Source organism: Ptychodera flava, chromosome 1 (genome assembly GCF_041260155.1).
Source record: "Ptychodera flava strain L36383 chromosome 1, AS_Pfla_20210202, whole genome shotgun sequence".
In the NCBI taxonomy this organism is placed as follows: Eukaryota; Metazoa; Hemichordata; class Enteropneusta; family Ptychoderidae; genus Ptychodera; species Ptychodera flava.
The window spans coordinates 9,265,295-9,280,948 of NC_091928.1; the positions used below are offsets into that span (position 1 = coordinate 9,265,295).

The 15,654-nt window shown below is 37.1% G+C and overlaps 1 long non-coding RNA gene across 1 annotated transcript; it reads right to left on the reverse strand.

Annotated features, from left to right (window-relative positions):
* Window positions 1-374: 374 nt before the first annotated feature.
* On the reverse strand, window positions 375-3,554 carry LOC139130831 (uncharacterized). Its single transcript, XR_011551999.1, has 3 exons — window positions 3,395-3,554; window positions 2,152-2,350; window positions 375-1,345 (listed from the first exon to the last, which is right to left on the reverse strand). It is a non-coding gene; the product is annotated as an uncharacterized lncRNA (long non-coding RNA).
* Between the last annotated feature and the right edge of the window lie 12,100 nt (window positions 3,555-15,654).

The window sequence follows — 15,654 nt, forward strand, 5'->3', positions numbered from 1 at the left end:
ATATAGAAATAAAAGACAAAGGACAATAAAATGTAGTAAACCAAACATAAATTGAGTGTTTCATGAACAACTCACATTTATTTAATACATACTCTTGTATAGACTAACATTCAAAAAGATTATCTTCTGTATTGCACATGTATATGACAATGATGATCAACACTGATCCCTTGAATATCTACTTTAACTATATCAAATGCAGTATGTATGGCCAAAATACAAGACTCTAAATTATTAATAGTAATATTTCACACAAAGAAAAACTTTGGCATAATCTTTACACAGGTAAGTACAATGCATTCATTATTTACTGTGGTCAGCTTTCTATTTTTGTACCTAATGTTTCCGGTATGACTAAAATTCATAAAGCTACATTAGCCTCTACTTTGGCTATTTTCATAGTATTTTTGTTATGTGTATCAAATGCAATATTTGGTACAAATTCCTGAACCATAATGAAATACCCTGTATGTAATTTATCACAGCTTATACATGTAAAGTCATTCAGAAATTATTATTCATTGTAAACCACACATTTCAAACATTGTCATTGACAGACGAGTTAAAAAACTCAAAGACACTGTTCATTATACGGGATGATTTCGTTACTCTTACAGAACCATTGGAAGTTTCTTCAGTAAACAACTGTCTTAAGCTATCTAATCCACCTCTCTGGTATGTTGTGTAAAGATGGTTGTAATTAAGTCCAGATCCTGCCACTCTTTTTGCCATTGACTCACTTAAAACTTTATTATTTACTAGAGTGATCAGAGTTTTGTAATTAGTTGATTGTTGGTTTTTGAAAGTGAGATATTGGATCATCCAGTGTGATCTAAAACTCTTTTCAATCATCATTGACAGTGAAACCTGACATACTTTCAATATTTCTGTAACATGAAAACATCAGCTACAGCATTGTGTGCTTCATAATCCTGCCCTATATAGTCATTTACAAGACTTTCTTGGGAATACGATGCTCTGTCAGGGTATAGTGATCTGAACACTGGTAATGAATCAACGAATCCACAAACATTTGCTACAAACTGATCTGTCAAGGAGCATTCATTCATAGCTTGCAACAAATATCTACAATCAAACGATCGAGCATTGTGTGCAACTAAAATTGGATTCTCAAATTTACAGATGAACTCTATAAAACTTTCCAAGCATGTTTGCTTAGGAACTGTAGGAACTGGTTTTCCTTCATAGCACAATTTACCACTTTTTACAGTAAGGCGAGTTTTTTCACTTGCAATACGACAAATTGGCTGTTTTGGCAAAATGTACTGGCTGAACTGGTAATCTCCTGACACAGCTGCAATCTGGGTGATTTCTGCAGTTGAATCTGAAATAGAATAAATATGTAAACATGAGAAATTAGCCTAATTTTTCATTTATGACAGATAGTAAGAGGTTTTGGCTAAAATCATATCTTAATTTATCCAAAACTGTGCTAACACTCGATTTCTGTAGTATCATGACAGATTGCACATTTAAATCATATGTGGGAAATAATTTTGAAAATTAGATTTTACTATGCTAAACATTTGGCTTTTCAGGATACCCTATGTTGTCAAACAGAAAACCACAGAACACAAATGCCCAAAATGTATGATCAAAACGTGTTGTCGTTACAGATTTCTCATACCACTGATCCCTCTTACTGCAAATGCAAGATTGGACTGGATACCTAACTTGATAAGTCCCTACCAATATTCCAGGCAATGTTCCTATCTTCCTAGGAAAAGTCATAAACTTTGATCAGTGTTTACATCAAACAGCCCCTGCTGTGCTTTGTTTACATCCAGTCTCCCTACAGCGTTTCCACTACATAGAGAAAGGACAAAGTGGGAGATTGAAGGAAGATAACAAAGGCACTGATCAAAGTTCCTCAGTATGTTCCTTGGATTATGAAGATAAGAATATTGGTAGGGAACTGATTTACTAATATAGGTGTCTGGTTCAATATAGGGTTGCAGTAAAACTCAAAGTGAAAGAACTGGGAACTGATACAATATGAACTCACTTTGCACCAACAGTCACAAGTGATATGTGTATTCTGCTGTACCTTCACTTGCTTTGCTTGTGAAGTACGGGTGCAGATTGCATGCTGAGGTTGTGGACTTATGTCATATTACACATGGTACTCACATGCTGATGTAGTTTCTATATCAAAGACGACACGAGTATATGATCCTTCAGACAGTGATACAGAATCAGGTGGTAAGACAGGCTCCGGAATCTCATTCCTGCATTGCTCTGATGACATGGACAACCCAACACCCTTTTCATACGTACTCCCTTCTCGTACTTCAGTGGCTGCCGTCTTCTGGGCTCTTTTCTCTTTTCGCTTAAGTAAATAAGAAACACAATTGAACATGCCATGGTAAGAACTGAGATACTTATCAACATTAGTGGTTCAAACACGGGATCAATTTCCAATAAATATAATATTATGTATGTGTAAGAGTGTGTGTGTATCTATTTTCAATGAATGTATGCATGTATGTACCGGTATGTATGTATGTATGTATGTATGTATGGGAGGCTTCTATGCTTATACTGAGCTTCATGAATTGGCACCACCTTGAATCACAGTAAACATGGTCACCAAATGCATGGGGAACAATTGCTTTAAGGTTCTTTTCCAGATCACTCACACTACTACGTTTTGACTCAAGGCATAACTGAAACATTTCTGTAGATAGCCTATAACTTTTGTTGACAGCTGACTATAGGATTTTTCTGCTTTTAATTTATAAAGCTTGTCTGCAAAACCTTTCTTTACATGGTTATTGTCTTTGTGTTTTACTATATCTTCTCTAACTTCAGTGTGTAGTTTAGCTATTGTAGTACTATCATCATCCATAGTCACGCTATCAATTTTAACCATCTCCTCTACTTCTTTTACTGTTTCTACAGCTATACTTGCTTCCATGGCCCTGGCACTACCTGCCCAGTTTCTATGACATTGATGTTTCCTGGCTTTCTTTCCTGCCTTCCTAGCACAGTCACACACTCTGCATTGCTTACACCTTGTGCTATATGCCAAGACCTTTCCTGTCTGTCTACCTATCAGTGTACCATGCCCTATGTACAAATACAAAGCTCACTGTATTAATGAAAAAAAAAATTAAACTAGATCACTTACAGTTTTCAAACCATTCATTAGTAATACTTCAGAGCTTTTTCACTGAATGTCATGACTAGTCACAATGAAAATAGCCAGGCTAACCTGTAGTTTGCTAAGTCTGGCAAAGCCTTTCTGCTGTTTAGAACTGAGCTTTGATGAAATGTCTCATTAGAATTTAACCAACATATGTAATATGTAATATACTGATGAAATGAAAATATGGCACTAGTAATAACACTTAAAAGTACCCAAGATATTCACCTGACAAACTCTTATATTCTCTCCCACTGCCCCTCTTTTGCCATCCTCCATCATACGACACATCAATCCTAAAAAGAAACATAATATTACATCAACAAAATATATACTTTTCTTTAAAAAATGATAAGTATATTTAACATACTGTCAATGACAAAATGTATGCTGTTATTTGTTGAATTACAATGTTACAAAGAGGGTATGCTTTCTGAAAGAGATAAATTTTGACGAGTTGTGTACCAAATGGTAGCTAAAAACTGGTTCAACTGAAAAATAATTGTGAAAAACTTCCGTATGCACATATCAGAACTCTCACATGACCAGTTTATTGTTAAATGTTACTAGTCAGGGCACCCAGTTATTTTACTGGTTACTTTTAGAAATACCAACACCATTCATACACATTTGATTAAAAATATTCACCTGGGCATATTACCAAACTTGAATCGGGAAAAGTTACAAACAATACTCAAATATCGACTGGGCTACTGCTATATGTCACCAACTAAACCCAAATCTTGTATAAATCCAACCTCTTCTGGGTAATAATTGTGAATTATTGATGAAATATAAAACAATAACTTGGATATCAGACATTCCTACCTCGGTTTCTTTGATGCACACATCTCATCTGATATTGCTTGTTTACATGACTGGTTTGCAATTTTCAAAATTGATTCTCCAACTTCTCTCTCTTTGCGTTTTAATGTCTTATGATGTATGGTTGGTACAGAAATTGATGACAGCATCTGACTGAGATGACGTTCTCCAATCCCAGCGGTGATCCTACCTATAAAAATGAGTAGTAAATAGGACATAAATAAAAAGTTATTTTACAAACAAAATTTCATTAAGGGCCACTTTGGTATATCATGGATGCACATTCATGGGTTTATGTATCTCAATGTTCAATTCGAAAATCAATCCTAAAATTTTAAAATAAACAGTAAGTATAATATGTTAGGTTATTGTGCATACACAAAATATATTTTAGCAGCAATAACTACGAAACGGGAGATGAAAAAGATATGGGGAAGTGGAAGTATTGTAGTCAGGTTTTAGGTTTTAGATATCAACATGTCATTTATTAGTAGCTGCATTTTCTGAGCCCACAGCGACTGTTTTGACCGTGGCTTTCCTATCTAATAGGCGTATACGGAAGTAATGAGCGCCATGCCACGGTCAAAACAACCCCAACGGGATAATAATTATTGCAGCTACATTGTATGAACCTCAGCTTGTTCACTAAGAATAAAAAATTTTCAGAAACTGTAAGTGGTGACAGATGTAATAGGACACTGGTGAAATGATCAACCGAGGTCCGACAGAGAAAACCAAATGTGACGACTATGTTTACTTTTTGTGTAGTGGTCTCGCGCCTGGTACTGGGCTGTTATCACACTGAACACAAATGAAACATGTAACGTATGTTACAACGTTTCACCGTACGTAATCTCAATATGACCAAAATAGGCACGTACCTGTGGCAATTTTGCGTTGACGTCAAAAGCCTGCATACCAAGGCTCAGCTCAACTTTCCGATGGGTTTTACTCGTATATACATTATTTATGGAACCGCATTGGTCACAGGGTATATGGAGTACGCTGCCACCACCATACTTGGTTTCAGATTGACACTGTGTCAGACGCAGGTGTTCATGGCAAACATTGCAAGCATCTAATCCTCTGGCAAGCACTCCCAAATTCACCAGTCTGACGCCTTCATACCACGGTATTTGCTGAATAGTTGGAGGGTCAAGGCTTCGTATTCAGTATCGTCGGTGTCTCGTGGCGAAGACCAAGGTTCACGAGCGTCTGAAGTCGCCTTTTTACTCAGTTTATTTGTAATTTTCTGTTTTAATTTTTTAGTGTGGTTGTATTTTAAATTATTTTATACAGCTATGTACAATGTGCTGAGACGTATGTGTAGTGCATTTTAAACAATTTTTAATAATAATAATAATAATACAAGGTGCACTGTATTGGACTTTCCTATAGTAATGCGAAACCTTGCGTAAAATGCACGTTGTCCTCTAGCTGCAATGATTTTAGCCCACCAGCCGTGCGCCGGCTTTTTCTGTCGTAGAGCGTAGGGCTACAATTCCATCTTACAGGAAACGTAAAAATCAGATTTTCTGTGCACAGAAACGGTCGCACGGACGGCAAATCTTCCCTTACCGCATGGAAATTTTATTAGAGTCTTGTTTCCTGGTCATCAGCGATGGCATCTATGCTAACGAAATGGTCGATTGTGTAAATTTTCTCAAAGAAACAGTAGTCTGAGCTCGCTTATACTCTGTACGTTCACATTTGACGAGATTGAGGCAACGTGCATTCAGATGGCGGCGGATTTGAAGGAAAACTTGGCTCTGAGTCTTTAAACCGTTGTTTTTCAGTCAAAAATATAAAATGTCTACCATTTTGTTAGCAAAGACGGCATCGCTATGGACCAAGGAGCACGACGATGGTAAAATGTCCGTGAGGTGTAGAGGGAAAATTCGTCGCTAATGCGACCGTAACTGTCTACAGCTGATCTGCTGACCAAAATGTCCACGTTTTCTACAGGATGGAATTTTAGCCCAACGGGCCGACTAGACAGCCAACACGACAGAACTTAAGCCGCCGCACAGCCCGTTGGTGACCGGACATGCGCTAGACAGCCAACACGACAGAACTTAAGCCGCCGCACAGCCCGTGGGTTACAGTTATTGCAGTTAGTTTAAACTGGGCATTTATGGGCCACACCGTATCCGTCGACACATTTCCACAAGGTATAAGTCAGGGCACCGGGTATGGCAGTGTGTTTACGTAGGCAGACATAGATTCATGCTCTATTTGTGTTCTCAGCTTTGAATAAAGACAGTGAGAAAAAATGACAAGAAATGTCTACGATGACTGTTACGGTATTCCCATAGTTTCTTATTGCTATGGTTTATTTTATTTTATTACGTTTGAATATGATGTGTATTGCTAATAACGATTTATAATACCAACCTTTCTTTGCAACTTTGGTGTCTTTGTCTTATTTTAGCACTCACTGGTTTTGGAACGATTTCTTTTCCTCCTTCGCCGTGCCACGTATTTGTCCTTTGACAATCTTGACTTAAGCGATTCGAAGTTTTGTCACTGTGGCGTGTCTATTATCTGATGAGTTTATGTGCCTAATTTGCCAAAATATGCAAGGGTAAATTACTAATCTGTGGACGCTGTCACCAGATTATCACCGGATTAACTTTGACAAAGTCAACAACGAGTGCACCAGAGAGTTATCTTTAGTATACCTTGCTGGTGCGTTCGTTGTTGTAGGACATGTTGTAGGATTTTGTACGCATTCATAGTCTGTAAATTTATAAAATACTTCGAATTTATCAGAACAAGCAACTGCACGATTTGTATCATGTTATCGCTACATTCATTTAAATCATAGACCTGAGTGTTCTCTATACAGTAGTTCGCAAAATCACTTGGTAGGTAATGTCTGATGCATATACGTTGTGTACTTGTTTTGTCTGATAGCAAGTAGCATTTACGTATTTCAAAATTATACAACTTGGCGCTTCAAAATTGACATGTTACACACTGCAATATCTTCAATATGTGCATTCATGTATTAAAAACTAGTGCTGTGTCAAGAACGCAAGAGTGTTATCTAAAATTGCAGACTACTCTACGGGACCTTTCAAATACAGACTTATTTATATTTCGATGCGGTAAACAACATGTATAGGTACTTGTATGATAATTGTATATCAAGTCAGAGTAGTAGCATTGTGCAAAAGCTGCCGGCTACACACGATGGCTCTGCCATACTCTCATGATGATGGGCGCCCGCTTAGCTATGGAGTGTTGGCACTGATATGATTTTTCCATGTAGTGAGATATGAAATTCTATTCTGATACGCAAAATTGGTAAGTAGAGACACTTCTCAAAATGAACAGGTTTTTTTCACAGGTATTTTGAGGGCTTTAGGAGTCCGTTATGGCGCTCTCCACACTGCAGGCACAGGCGGTCTAAGTGTTGGCGACAAAAAGATTCTTTGTTCACAAACCTATCGTATCAGTTGTCGGGCAAAGGGTAGCAAATTATTTATAGCATGTAGCTGGTAGATGCTGTTCTTTTTCTGAACGGGTTACCTAGAGAATGTAGCTGCTAGGTGGAGTTGTCTTCGAAGCTTCGATGAAATAGAGCGCAGATCTAGAGTAGTGTCTTACATTTTCTCGAAATCGGCGGATTGATCGATACTGCCCCGTGTTGATCTGTAGATATATAAGTTGCCTCTCTTTACCTTATGAAGCCCCTATATCGCCATTTTCTAACTTCTTTTAAGATCAACCTAATTATCTGTAATGTTCAAAACCTTCAGTTAATGTGACTTCAAAAGTGTCCGTTTATTTCCAGTTAAACTTGACGCTGTTACCTGTTACCGACGACTCTCACATGGTAATGAGAATCCACTTCTAAAAATGCAGGGTGTCATGTGCTCAGCGACGGCAAGTTTACACAGACTTTGTACCTCATATGCTGTGAAAACAAACTACATCATACATGTACTTCAAATGTGCAGAAACACGCCACGGCAAGCTTATTTTAACCTCCGGTACCACAAGGCACGATTTGTATCATGTTATCACGACACTCATCCAAACTGCAAGCATGTAATGGAGCACAAGGTTGGCTTCGGGTTTCGTAAATTGTGAATCAGGATACCGGTTACTGTATTGTGTCGACGAGCAGATACGCAGGTTTACATTTTCGCTTGATTTTCAGCTGTAAGTAAAGACAGTGAGCAAGGAAATGCATGCTACTGGCCATGTTGATTCAGGAACTTTTATCAGTATCGTTGTCGAGAGATAATCACTGCATGCGTTGACTGATACTATATTCTTCTGTCCCTGTGATTTTTAAAATCAAAATTAACATTTTCAAACTCTTTATATCATTAAAATTACTCGTTGTTGATAATCTGATGAAGAGACAATATATAGAGTTACAAAGACAACAGAAGTATATACCCGTTCGTTATCCTAGAAATGTTGACCTTAAATTACGGTCCGCACAGTCAAGCTAGTATACGGCGAACCAGTTACGATCATCAACAGTTACTGCAAGTGTTTGACGGTGTTTGATCTGACAGCAATCTGGAGTTGCAATGTCAGTGCGTCAAAATACAATTAATGGCTCGATCGCTGAGAAAGTACTATCATTTCAGGATATTTATTTATTTGAGATACACAGTAATTCGAATATGCCAAAATAAAGTAATCGGAATAGAAACGTGCACTCCTCATCTCAATCATAGGTGTTTCCTTGATATTGACCATAACCTTTGATTGCATTGAACAGTGAAGTCCGTTATTCAGATGTTTTGAGCTGATAAAACGTATGTCCCTTGAATTTCAAATGTAATTTACTAAATAGAAGACAAAGACGACATTGAACTCCTCCAAGGACCTAGGCTTTGTCGTCACACGTTTGTTGACGGTACATGGAGCGAACGGATGAGTACAAGAAGTATTACGGAATTAAACCGCTCTCTTTTGCTGTAAAACTCAGAAGTCCACAGGTAAAACTTTGAAGCCGTGTAGTTTTCGTAAAGTATGTATTCGTTGCTTGAGTGGAGCGATGGTTAAGTAGAAAGCGTTGGTCACCAAAACGAAAATTTTGAAAACAGGCTGCGATTCGGTAAACACGGTGGACATAAGCTTCATTCATTAGCCCTGACATTTGCGACCACATGCTGGGAGCCGGGCTGTTTCTAATTTTAGAAATTATTTCTTAATATTGTTTAAAGAAAAATGAACATATGATGCAATGTCAAAGTATTTTTACGAGTTATGTTTGTCTTCTTTGAGCCAAACAAAGCTTGAGTTTTATAAAAACCATGGTTACAGCAGGATATCACAGTGGCTAATCAACTCGATAACTTGGGTGATATGAGGAAACCCTATTGATTTCATCATAAGTTGGTATCGAAGATTACGAATGGCTACAAGAGAAAGCCGTGTCTGATGAACTTCGACTAAACATGCAAAAGATCGAAATAATGAGCGCTGTAAACACCGGCCAAGTTCAAAACAATTAAGTCAGAATAAACCTCGTCTAGAAAAGCATAGAAAAAATCAACATTAAATTTGAAATAATTTAAATCTCTGACAATATATTGGGTCAAGCATATTGCATGATTGTAATAGAAAGTCATAATCGTGGTCTTTTGCACAGTAGTGATATATTTTGAGTTGCACTTTGTGTTGTCTGTATGGTCCGTTCTTCTTGCAAGGGCCAATTTTGCTCTTGATATTGTCAAGACTCTCGATATCAAAAGCAAGATTGACCTGTACAAGAAGAAGGGAGCATACTACTTATGGAATACTTGGATAAAGTCACTCGGTTTAAAAAACCAGGCGATTCATAACTGTAATCTCGTCAGGAAGTACTCTTCCCTATACTGAATGCAACGTAAGATTTTGTTTGAGACCTCTAGACAAGATTAATTTTTCCTATTCCAACTTGCCTTTTCGTGACAAATAAATGTTGCTACAATGGAACGGAAAATTGTTAATCCTATCTATATGAAGTCAATACAAATTTTATTACAAAAAGCTTGCATGAGGTCCAAACATTTATGTAACAGTGTATGCTTAACCATGTATAGTTAGAGTTGTGCACGGAGCGTTTCTTTCTGGTACAGACAGTAAAATGTTTCATTGAATGTCTAATCCTGTGTGGCAGCAAGCAGAGTTGAGGTTTTGCACAATGACCAGTATTTTCAGCAAGTTTTAAGTGAACTAACAACACAAAATGTTTTCGTATGAAAGAAAATTTATGAAAAAGCTAAAAAATAGCAACTTTGTAACATTAAACACTCTCCTGTTATTAATTGTTTTGTTTCATACCGCCTGGTTACACAGTAAACCAGTCAGCCCTGCATATAGCAACTGATCTTCCAGTAATGATCAATATGACGTTGAATGTACTTTTCGGCCATGTCATTCAGTTGTTTAACTGTCATACCAGTATATTGATGGCGCAAATACAGCGATCTGATTGGTCGAGACGCAAAAAGAACTGTGGTATATTGGCGATATACCACGGCTGGCACACGCGCAAGCTCTCAGCGTGTGAGCAAAACACCGTTTTGACGTTCCACGCCAGAATTTCAATATACTGTTATGATATAAGTACTTAACTGTAATTCTAGTAAGACTTACAATAACATTTAAAAATAACACTGAGTCAGAAAACCAATACAAATCACCAGCCATCCTCACGAGCCAGAGCAAATATCAAACATGGGAAGAAAAAAGGAGAAATTAGCAAAAACAAACCACAAAATCCAAAGTTGAAATTCAGTAAGTTTTCGATCGGATTTAAACTCACAACGTATGGCACCCAGTCACCTAGTGAATGCATCACAGTCGAAACCGATCGACCAATTCCCCACCCTTTAAAGAGTGGTTCAATAACCAAGCTCAGCTGTTTTCATTCTTGACAAACAAAAAACAGTAGAAACAAGATTCACTCTTTCCTCTCTGTACTTAAACCCCTCTAATTTCCTCGGTGAATGGTTCCAGTGTATGCACACTGTTATTTTCAGAAAACATTGAGTTAGCTGAGTAATCAGCAGTGAATTGATGAAATTTTTAACGAACTCGCGTATATTGTTTAAACTTGTGTCAAACATACACTTTTCTCTCCCAAGCACAGTTATCGTTTTGGGCTAAAAAAATGTTTCCAATCAAGAGTTGACCGCAATTTAATTTATGTATGGCAGAAATGAAACGTCTAAAGCATCGAAGATAACCAGGCGTGAGGGCAGGTAACTTTGAAAAATAATGTGTTCAAGAAAAGTGCTATCAGTCTCGATAATTATACACAAAACGGTAGATATACCTCCCTTCTTATCTGAGTGAACAAAAAATGGGAGATCGTAGCATATTTGGCAGGTATCTTCTACAAGACAACATTATTTGAAAGAGTGTACGGTTATTTCGTAACGACCATTGAAATAATACTTTGCAGAATTCACAGACACTGTCAGATGCAATGGCGTCAAGGTACATGAAAAGTAGCATTTTATATTTCAAAATACACTTCCGAAGCTCACACTCTACCTACTGCACTTTTCATCTCATTATTTAATGCGATGAAAAGTGTTGTTGGTTCAAGAATAGTATCTAAAAAGTACATACTACCCTACGGACTTCCCATTCGAATGCATTAAAGGAAGACATCTTGTTAAGGTAAACAAGATATACAAACAAGATAACAGTTTAAGAGCAGAAATATTTTGCTAAATCTGCCAACAACACATGATCGGAAATGGTCCGCCGTAAGATAGCAACTTATAGGACCTGCTTATTACTTGTTTTTTGTTCACGCGATTATGATTCCTCCATGTTTTGATATGTCAATTTAGTATCCCAAATAGTTCTTGCGAGACAGACTCTTCTCAAGATGGGTTTTTATCGATACCTTGTATGGCAGAGATTTTTTTTGGTCATCTATAGTGGCGTTCTTGTCGTTTACAGTTGCAGGCAGTAAAAGGTATTCGCGACGAAAGACACAGGTGTTCACGTACTTTAGTGCGGCGGGAAAGTCTGTATCGTTCGGTTGTCGGGTAAATGGCAGGCCAAGTTGTCGGAAGAGGTGGCAATTTTTTATCTTGCTTGATGGGGGAATCGAAAAAATGTAGTTGGTGGGCATATTTCTTTGCTGGGGGAGGTTACATAGTGACGTGGCGGTCAGACGGCAGCCATTGTTTTATGAAGATCAATGTGAACTTTTTCCATATGGAGTCGGGGAGAAGACCGCACTATTTGGATGGAGGGGAAATTTTTTAAAACATTGCAAGCTGACAGTTGGAAATAGTTTTGACCGCTCCGAAATAATTAAAAATTGAATATTACACTGAATGTATATTCATAACTTGAACGTTTCTTGTTACATTTTCTCCCAAACGGCAGAGGTTGATTAGCTTCTGACCCGTGTTGAGATGCAGATATATGTGGGTTGTACAGAACATCGTCTCGTCTGAACAATCTTACTATCGCACCCGACCAATAGCTGCTAAGGCCGCTTCTATTCATAGTTAATGGGCTACAACAGGCTGTACTATCGTATCACGGTAAAAGCTCTTTCGTTATTTAGTAGTGAAATTATTTATTCGTACTCGGACTAGTGGAATTAAGATATTTGATTACAATAAGTGGCGGAATATGGTCAAGATACAGGTCATTGCTTTATTAAGGGATAAGTTTCTATTCTGTTAAATACATGATTACCGAACAATACAAATATGATACAGGCTTAAATTGTATCGTATATTTAAGGTGCAAAGATGCTTAATACTATGGACTATCCTCAACTTTCCTTCGATGACTGATTGATAGACTGATTGATTGATTGATTGATTGAGATTGGCCTAAACGTGTTATGACATTGATTGTAGTGAACAATTTACTATTCAATGTTTTTCTATTATATCAAATTGACGTAGAGGTCGATGGAAAGATATAAGCAGTATTATTAACATTTTTATCCTCAACTATATTCATTGGTGTCCTTTTACATCATGAAAAAATGACAATGACTAGTATGATAGAAAGAAGGTAAAGGGACATGCTCAACAGAGCTAGTATCAAACAATCAAACGTACGTTCGAAAAAGAAAGGAAAGATTCACAAAAGCGAAAAGCGGACAGGGTGAAATTAAAATGAATCTTTCACTTTAACAAATTTAGTCCCGTTACTAAAAGTAGCTTCTATCAAAGTATAAACAGTAGAAGCTAGCTTCTTTAGTGGCTGTCTGTGATTCGAAATCAAAGAAGTAAGTAAGGAGAGCGAGGGACGTTTGGTAGAAGAACAATTGAAATTGAAGCTGCAAGCAGCATTGGCGGGACCCAAACCGTTGACATGATTGAAAATAATTCCACTGATGACACTACGTGCATAATTTGAGCTTAAGTTTTGAGCTTAAGTTTTGTTCACGTAAAGAAAAATTGTGAATATTATGTCGTGGTTATAGTAGATTTTTTTGAAAACCAACATGGCCGACAAACCACGTATACCTTTCACGAACTGGAAAGTACCCACAATAAGGATGATATGAGCAAAGTTTCAGTTCAAATGGTGAATTAGTTCTTGAGAAAAAGACTTTTGAATATTATTTGCTGGTTATCATTGTTTTTTTCCAAAAACCAATATGGTCTTCAAATAAAGTAACCAACTCATATGGATTTTGCAAACTTGACAGTACTCGCACTAGTAATGACATGAGTAAAATTTCTGTTCAAATGGTGTGTTGTTCAGAGTTTAAGAGTTTTGTAGATGAAATTTGATTTTACGAAATATGAAATATGGCGGTAAAACCACATGATCGATCCAAATGCCTTTCACAAACATGATATTACTCACACTGGTGATGGTATGAGTAAAATTAAGTTCAAATGATGTGTTTCATCCGGAGTTTAAGATTTTATCGATTTAATTGGAATTAAAAAAAAACAATATGGCAGCCGAACCATGTGACCGATACAATGACTTTAGCAAACTTGATAGTACTTACACAGGTGATGACATGTGCAAAAACTAAATTTAAATGGTCAGCGGTTCTGGAGTTTAAGACTCTAAAAGATTAAATTGGATTTTTTTGATAATCCAATATGGCGGCCAAGGTCACAGGACCGCTTGTGATTTTATTTGCAAATTCTAAAGAAGAGGGTTCATACTTCCTACACACCGACTTTCAAATTGACCAGAATCCTAGTTCACCAGGAGAAGCCAGTTTAAGGTTTTGCATAATATCCATATGTCCGCCAGGTCACATGACTAATTATAAATCCAAGGGTTAAGTGCACCTCCTTTTAATGGCCCTGATCACTGTGCCAAGTTTGGAAAGAGTACATGCAGCGGTTTTCCAGACCTAGGCCGGCAACGAATTGATAAGAGAAGAAGTAAAACTCAAGTAAAACCAATAGGGGCCCTGCCTATAGTTTTTGGCCCCTAAATATCTTTGATTAAAAAACACTGACTGCAATGCCACAATGACTGATGACAACCTAGATATTGATTGAAAAGTACTGTTCATTTTCATGACATCTAACGCAGGAGTGCAAAGAAACGACGGGATATATGCAATAACGAAAAAACCAGACAAACAGCTATAGGCTCAATCTCTGACAAAAGTTATCCTGATAGCAGAAGGCTAACTGGAAAATGTGTATTGATCGAAACTACTTGAACATACCAGAACAAAATGACTATTGAATTCGAAAGAATCGTGTTCAGTTTCAAAACGCGCATTAAAATTATAACTAGAGGAAAACATTACGGGTGACTACACAGACGTCTTGCTTTATTTTTTAGAAGTCAAATGTTAATGGCTGACATGATCAAAAGCTATAGGATTAACGATGTCACAGCACTATAACATTTATCAAATATGTACTGCTGCCTATCCCCATATTCTACTAAAAATAAATTGGTTAGCATTGCTGAAATTGTCATCTAATTCGGTTTTCTAACATTTCATCAATACTTTGTCTCTAACACTCCTGATTTCATCAATTATTGAAACAATTTTGAAAGCTTCACCGTCATGTGAGATTTGAGTACGGTCATAAATTTGATTTGGTTCAGAATACCGTGAATTTAGTAAAATAACGTGCAACGGCGTACGTTTTATTAATAAATCAACTTTCCTCATTGCGTGAAAAGTTTCCCCTTATTGATAAGAGACGCTAGCCTTTCTAGCGTATAACTTCCTTAATGCGTGACTTTTTGAGTGATATCGGTTTGGTTGTCACAGAGAGCTTGTCAATATGTTCAATAAAGGTATACTGTGTAAAAATTTCCCGCGTCACTCTATAGTATCCGCCGGGATAGAACTTAAATTACGAGCCTCTATCTAAAATACAAGAAGATCTCTTATTCATTTCAAAGTAGTCTACTAAGGAAGACAGGGAAACGTTTGATTTAATTTGATCTGTCAGCTTCACTGAAAATTTCAGTCTCGTTTGGTTGTTGGAGTTGGCGAAGACCAACACACGACAGACACAATGCAGGATGAATCTTTGATTGACCTGAAATCAGTGACTGAATTGCAACAGAACAAAAGTAAACTTTTTAAGCCGCATCTCGAAATTAATATTGTATTTAATATTTAATATTGTATTTTGACGATAATAGAGGTACATCTTTTCTGTAGGTGATTTTATTGACAGATAAACATTATGCAAATTGTCATGTGAAGCCAATCACGGTCA